This window comes from Eschrichtius robustus, chromosome X (genome assembly GCF_028021215.1).
Source record: "Eschrichtius robustus isolate mEscRob2 chromosome X, mEscRob2.pri, whole genome shotgun sequence".
In the NCBI taxonomy this organism is placed as follows: domain Eukaryota; kingdom Metazoa; phylum Chordata; class Mammalia; order Artiodactyla; family Eschrichtiidae; genus Eschrichtius; species Eschrichtius robustus.
The window spans coordinates 41,883,990-41,891,558 of record NC_090845.1 but is presented as its reverse complement, the minus strand read 5'-3'; the positions used below and the strand labels follow the sequence as shown (position 1 = coordinate 41,891,558).

General features: G+C 44.8%; 1 pseudogene; it reads right to left on the bottom strand.

Moving 5' to 3' along the window:
- Window positions 1-1,077: 1,077 nt before the first annotated feature.
- Window positions 1,078-6,447, bottom strand: LOC137756297 (ubinuclein-1 pseudogene; annotated as a pseudogene).
- Between the last annotated feature and the right edge of the window lie 1,122 nt (window positions 6,448-7,569).

Genomic DNA, 7,569 nt, shown 5'->3' with positions numbered 1-7,569 from the left:
GGTGGGTTTCAGGGACAAGGTCAGCGCCTTTGTGCCTCCTTGGCTCCCATCACTAGAATCTCCATCTGGACCCCCAAGGCCAGCTTCTGAGGAACAGAGGTGTGTTCACTGTGGGCTTGGGACCCGTCCATTGACAGACTGTCCCATGCAGGGAGGCTGTACACATGGGAGCAAGTTTTGGGGAGGAAGAGGATCTCTGGATTGTTGTTCTTCCAGAGGAGAGCCTCTAGAAGGAACCTCATGTTGGGAGGTAGAGCCAGCAAGGGGAGGCTTGTAAGACAGCCCTGAAGAGTTGGCGGAATGTGGTTTTGCCATGTGGCTCATGGAAGTGTAGGAAGAAGCTTCCTGGAGAGGCTGCCATGGAGGAATGGATGCCACAGGAGGAAGATGTGGGGAGGGTGTTGCCAAGTGGAAGTAGGTGAGGGGTGGGAGTGAAGCTTTGCGCTGTTCGGTGACTGCATACAAGACTGACTTGGGTCCGGGTTCTGTGGTACTGCCATTTAGCCCTCTGTTCTTCTGGAAAGCTCTGCTGAGGGGGGCCTGGCAAGAGAGCTCTTTGTAGCCAGAACTCTTGGGGTTTTTCTCCTCAGACTGCTCCAGTGCCACTGTCCATTCAGCCAGAAAATTGAGGGGGTGATTACAGAGCTCTAGAGAGTGATGGTCCAGAGAATTGGGCTTTGGAAATTTCCCTTTTTACTTTTGTACATAAAGACCCGTGACTTTTTTTTTTTTTTATAAATTTGCTATATTTATTTATTTATTTATTTTGGCTGTGTTGGGTCTTCGTTTCTGTGCGAGGGCTTTCTCTAGTTGCGGCAAGCGGGGGCCACTCTTCATCGCGGTGCGCGGGCCTCTCACTATCGTGGCCTCTCTTGTTGCGGAGCACAGGCTCCAGACGCGCAGGCTCAGTAGTTGTGGCTCATGGGCCCAGTTGCTCCGCGGCATGTGGGATCCTCCCAGACCAGGGCTCGAACCCGTGTCCCCTGCATTAGCAGGCAGATTCTCAACCACTGCACCACCAGGGAAGCCCGACCCGTGACTTTTATACAAAGCAATGGGGTTGCCCATTCGGGCTGATCAGATGAGAACCTTTTTAGGAGGCTTAGTCTCTGTTTCCTTCACCTTGACTTTGAAGGAGCCATGACTTTCTTCTCGGTCAGGAGGGATGTCAGGGACCCGTGGTGCGGTCTGCTCTCCTTACACAGAGACCTGGTGTGCACCCAGCTTTGGGGCCAGAGAGTTTGCACTTCAGCATCCAGAAGAGCTTTCACGCAGTCCTGCCTAGACTGGCTCTCATTCCTTTCCAGATTATAGCCCTCTGGTTCCATCTTTACCACCTGAAAGAGCCCCTTCTTGATTCCAGCATTCCATTGACATTTCTTCTGGGCTCTGCTCCCCTTTTCTTCTTCGTTACCAGAACAAATCTGTTCACTCTGCTCCTTGTCTTTTTCCTCTTCCAGCATCTCTGCAGCCTTTGCTTGTGGTGTGCCGGGAATTCATCCTGGTACTGGGCCATCTGCTCTGGCATCGCCCTGCCAATAGCTTCTTTAAGTTTCTGTAGAGGCGCCTTCAGATGCACCCCCTGCCCCCAACACACAGAGATGAAGTTTGGGGGCAAGTGTGACCAGGATGTCCTTGCTGCCGAGCAGGGATGAAGTCACATGGCCACGCTCTTCAACATCTCTTTATCACTTCGAGCCTCAAGAACATTTCTTCTTCTTCTTCTTCTCCTTACCAGCATTGAGAGCTGTGAAGCTCCTTTGGGAAAAGCTGAGCTTTGTTCATTTCTTCTCCCTGTTGAAAGTGTCCTCTTTTTTCTTTCTTCCCTTCTCACTACCTTCCTGCAGCTTCTTCTTCTTCTTTGGTGATTTTTTTCCCCCCTCTTTTCTTTAGTGGAGTCGTTGTCAGATTCTGATGTTTGTTGTAACTGCAGGGTTCTCGGGTTAATGTAAAATCCTCCATACTTTGTGGTCAGAGAAGCACCATTTGAAGCAGTTCATCATATATTTCAAGTCCAAATCAGTTGGTGGAAGAATCAGATTCATCGTGCTCATCCCCCATGGTAATCAAGTCTCGTATATGGTCTTTTCTATGATTCTTTCCAACCTTGTTTCCAGGTTGAAGACCTGCCACTTCAGCCTGTGAACTCTTCACCAGCTCTGGGTAGTACTCTGGGCAGCGCTCACTTTCTGGGTCAACAGAACAGTTGCTGCAGCCAGCTTAGGATCTCAATGCTCTTGTGCTCTCCCAACCTCCTCTTGCCCAGATTTCTTTAAAAATGTGAGATTCACGGGGCTTCCCTGGTGGCGCAGTGGTTGAGAGTCCGCCTGCCAATGCAGGGGACATGGGTTCGAGTCCTGATCTGGGAGGATCCCACATGCCGCGGAGCAACTGGGCCCATGAGCCACAATTGCTGAGCCTGCGCGTCTGGAGCCTGTGCTCCGCAACGAGAGAGGCCGCGATGGTGAGAGGCCCGCGCACCGCGATGAGGATTGGCCCCCCCCTTGCCGCAACTGGAGAAAGCCCTCGCACAGAAACGAGGTCCCAACACAGCCATAGATAAATGAATGAAGAAATAAAAAAATTAAAAAAAAAAAAAGGTACAGCAAATACATGTCTTTTGGGCATCCCTTGATCCAGTGTGTTTGTGATTTCTGTGCCAAGCATCACTGCACTTACACCCTGGGACTTCCTGCTCCCAGAGCTCCTGTTTTGGAGTAACAATCTTGGCTCTCTCTATGCAGGGGGAGAGTTCGAACATCTCTCAATACAAGCAAACTTTGTCAGGAAGACGGGATTTGGTGAGGAAAACAGAGCCACTCTATGGGTTGCGGGAAACCAAGGGCCTGAGGGCTTACATGATGTGGGGAAGCTGGGGGAGTGAGGGTCTGCAGGCACGAAGCACTGGATGGGGGCAGGTGGTTCTCAGAAGTTCCATAGGAAATTAACCACAATTCTTAAGCAAAAAATGGCTGAACCAAAAGATCTCTAGGGTCCTTTCCAGTTTTAAGATATGCTGACTCTTTAACACGGTCCAGAGAGAGTCCCCGGTAGACTCATCAATAGCAAGGAAAACGTGCAAGGTTGGGGAGCTGGACGACTCTTAGTCAAGTGACAAGAACCCCTTGCACACCGGCCTGTGATTGGGAAGGCAAAGCCCAGTGTTTCTGCAGTTTTTCTCATAATTCTGGCTTTCCTGAACAAACTATCCCTCCCTCCAATCCTTAGCCATCTCCCATTGGTCCTGCCTCCTGATTTTTGTGCTGTGACCTGCCAATGACGATGTGCTCTCCTGCCCCAGCTGACTGCTCAATGTTGATCCGTGAAAGGTGTCGTTATTCCTCCAGTGTGGCTGGAGGAGACAGGAACACTTTTGCCCCCTGTCTCCTTGACCAATTTGCTTAATCAAACGCACAAAGGATCTGGGACAAAGACCCATGCCTTCCTTTTTCAAACCTCTTCTTCAGTCAGCCTGTTTTGCTCACCTCTCTTCAATGAATATATAAAATCTTGCCTGTATCGCGAGACTGTGAAAGATTTACTCGCCTTAGTCACATGATTTTCAAAATGTGTTAATTATGCATTACTCACATGCTCTGAGCTTTTGCTGCTAATGTCATTTTATTGGACTGGGGAGAAGTTACTTGTAGTGGTTACATAGTCCTCAGACTTGCTGACAGGGTATTTTACCACCATAATATGCGTAAGTGGGGGTCCTCAATTTTGATTCATTGCCCTGATGAAATAAAATCCTTCTGGTATTTTCTTCCTTTAGTCAGATGGTAAAGGCAGTCAGCATTTTCTTTTATCTAGATGTTCAACTTCAATTCCGTAGACAAATACCATTGAAAGATTGAAGTAATAATGATAGTCTAAACAGAGAACTCAAAATTCCTATACTAAAGATTAATGGGTTTTCATATTTTATTTGTCAAAGTAAACCATAGAGCATTATTTCATCCCCTCAAATTTTAGTTTCAAAAAGGATGCAAGTTCAGTACTCATAAACATGGTGAAATTTATTGATCAGAAATGCTATCATTTCTTCATAGTTGCCATAAATGGTATGATTATAAAGTAGACTGACATAGAACACCTGACAGCCCTTTCTTTCTTATACACTGTAATTAATCTTGCAACCTGTCTTATTTGTCAATTTAAAAAAATGGGTCAGTGAAACATGCAGTTAACACATGGCATGATTCTATGACAAATAGACATGATTCACGGTCCAGAGCAGGTCCATGCAGAAACCAGCTTTGCCTTTGATTAAATGGCAATACATGTTTATACAGCATCCTCCAAGAACTTAAGGAAACCCTGTATTTGAGGCTGAAATGCATATACTACCATTTTGTCTTTTCAGCAGCATGGGTCAATTGTTTTTGGTCAAAATACATTTTTGGGATCCCATCTGTACAATCAAAGCAATAATGAATTGTGACAGTTTTAAAATATGTCCGCAAATCCTTTGGCACCCTTCCCACGTGGGTTCTATGGCCTCTCCCTCTGAATCTGTACTGACGTTGGAGACTCATTTGTAACCAACAGAACCAGCAAAGTGATTCACATAACTTTTGAGGCAATGCAATGTCTGCCTGGTTCCCTTGGGGCACTTGCTGTGGGGGACCCCAGGTGCCATGTAAGAAATCCAACCACTCTGAGACCCTCATGCTGTTGAGGCCACGTGGACGTGCTCCAGCTGACAGCCCAACTGAACTCCCAACCAACAACCAAACTGCCAGATGTATGAGTGAGCCATTTTTCACGTCCAGCTCAGTTGAGCCTTTAGATGACGTCAGTCATTGAGAGAGTCCAAACAAGAACAGCCCAACTGAGCCCTTCTCCAATTCTGCAGTCAAATAGTTTTAGAGAGAATTTTGCATCTTAGGAGACTGAAAATGCACCTTGTAATATTAAAGGCTCTGATAAGTCCTGCAGTACAGAAATCTAAATAACTGTAGCTTCAATTTATTTAGCCACAGAGCCATTTGGTCTTTAGACATCTATTAGGAACTGATTGATAAAATTAACACTCTGATTAATACAGTTTTCAATTATAAAATTTTCAGCTATACCTTCGGACTCTAGCTTGGCTCAGAATTCAGAAAGAGAGCTTGTTGCAGTTGCAATAGTTAATTGACTTCATCTTGGTAAAGAAATCAAACTTCCATGGGGAAGTATGAATAATAGGGATGGGTGGAGGATCTGAAATATCGTATTGGAAAATAAGAGGCTACTGGTAAAACCAGAAATTACACACTAGTGCAGGGAATACATCAGCAATCATCAGCAAGGAAATTACTTCTGGATAGGAAAACAATTGAGTTTTATTTATTTATTTTATATTCTTTGTTTTATTTTCTTTTTTTGGCTGTACCACATGGCATGTGGGACCTTGATTGAACCCGCACCCCCTGCACTAGAAGTTTGGAGTCCTAACCACTTGACCACCAGGGAAGTCCCAACAATTGAATTTTAAAATGTCCCTTGGTTCTGCTTGTTTTGGTGGTCAAAGGAGTGGCAGAAACTTCTGGCTGAGTCTCAGAGCAAATCAATTTATCTACTTACCTACCTACCTACCATCCATCTTCATTCATTTCATTTGAATGGGTAATATATTCATATAGTGTAAAATTCACAAGGCACAGAGTGATATAAACTGAAAACTGTCCCTCCCAATCTGTCTTTCAACCACAGTGTTTCCAGTTTCTTGTCTATCCTTCCAGGGTTAACTTAAGCATATAGAAACAAACACATATATATGTTCTTAAAGAAAACATATATAATAGCATACTATACATATTGTATTCTGTACCTTGCTATTTGTAGGTAAAAATATATATTTAAAGTCATTCCATATTCATACATGGAGAGTTTCCTTATTCTTATTTTTTCCATATCCATTTAATGTTCCATTGTATGGATGTACCAGAATGTAATTAACTAGTCACTTACTGGTGGGTCTTTTCCTATTATAAACAATGTTGCGATGAATAAATTTGCCTGTGTGCAAACGCATCTGAGGATAAATTACTAGATATGGAATTACTGGGTCAAATGCTGGCAGGTGTTATTGGTGCCTGGCCCTGACCTCTTTTATGGGACTGGTGTCATGCAGGATCTCGGGATCTTAGTTCCCCGACCAGGGATGGAACCCATGCCCCCTCCAGTGGAAGCGCAGAGTCTTAACCACCGGACCACCAAGGAAGTCCCTCACATCTACTTTCTTTTCTGGGGAACTGCTGTTGACTGACAGTTGCTGCCTGGCCCGCAGATGTCTTGGAAGTTACACGCCCTTCTGGGGATAGCCCCTGGCCAATGACTTACAGATGTGTGGGTATCACCGGCTAGCCTGTGCAGAACAGCCTCTGTGGTGCAATTTTCACTCAGGAGTTCCCTGTGGGATGAGGCTGAGGCTGAGGCTAGACAGATCTTATGCCACATGTCGCCCTATCTCCTTCCTTTGCCATCCTGCTTCCCTTACTCCCCTGCAGGTTTCTCCTGAGAACATTCCCTCAGTAAGTCATCTGTACAAGAAACCCTGTTTCAGCCTCTGTTTCTAGGGAGCCTAGTCTGAGACAAATGGTATGTGCACATGTAATCTTTCTGTTGTTGTTAAATCACATGTTTTTTTTTTTATTAAGGTGAAATTCACATAACATAAAATGAGTCATTTTAAAGTATACAATTCAGTGGCATTTAGTGTATTCACAATTGACACACAATGCCTCTATTCACTTCTAAAATTTTTTCCATCACCCCCGAAATAAGACTATACCCAGTAAGCCATCATTTCTCTCAGCCCCTGACAACCAACCACTCTGTTTTCTGTCTCTACGGATTTGCCATTCTGGACATTTCATATAAATAAAATCATATAATATGTGATCTCTTGGTGCACGCGTAATTTTTATAAATTTCATACATATTGTTCAATTGCCTCCATAGAGGTTGTACCAATTTAGATTCATCCTAGCAATGTAAGAAAGGGTTAGGGAAAATTGTATCATCTTAATTGCTCATCAAGTATTAGTGAAAGAGTGAATATATGCTGTATCTTACTTGGGTGATAGTATATTTGGAGTAGTGTACCCCTACTTTTAAAAATGTGTTTGTTTCCAGAGGAACTGGGACAACTGTCTTCTTAAAAAGTTGTTTCCATCTCAACAGCCATGTGACCACTGACCCCATGGCCCTTCCACTTGCCATGTAGATGGTGGGGAGGGCCATGGCCAAAGGGACTGGGTAGGAAGGTTGCAAGATCTAGGCTGCCATGTTGGTAGGATACTTTAGGACATAACAAGTTATAAGGTCTCCAGTTTTAAAATCTTGACAAAGCACAGACTACCTAGTTGTGAGGAAAATATCTGGGACTCGTAGGGAGATTCTGTTTCTGAGCCCAAATTTGACCAGTGCTTTTAGGGGGTAGATGGTTTAAGCGGCAGTGTGGTTTGCATAAGCCAGAGGCAGCCTGCTGTGGGCTTTCGGGTCAGCACACTTGAGATCCAATCCCAGCTCTGCTGCCTTCTAACTCTATGCCCTTATCTTTCTGAGTCTTGGTTTCAT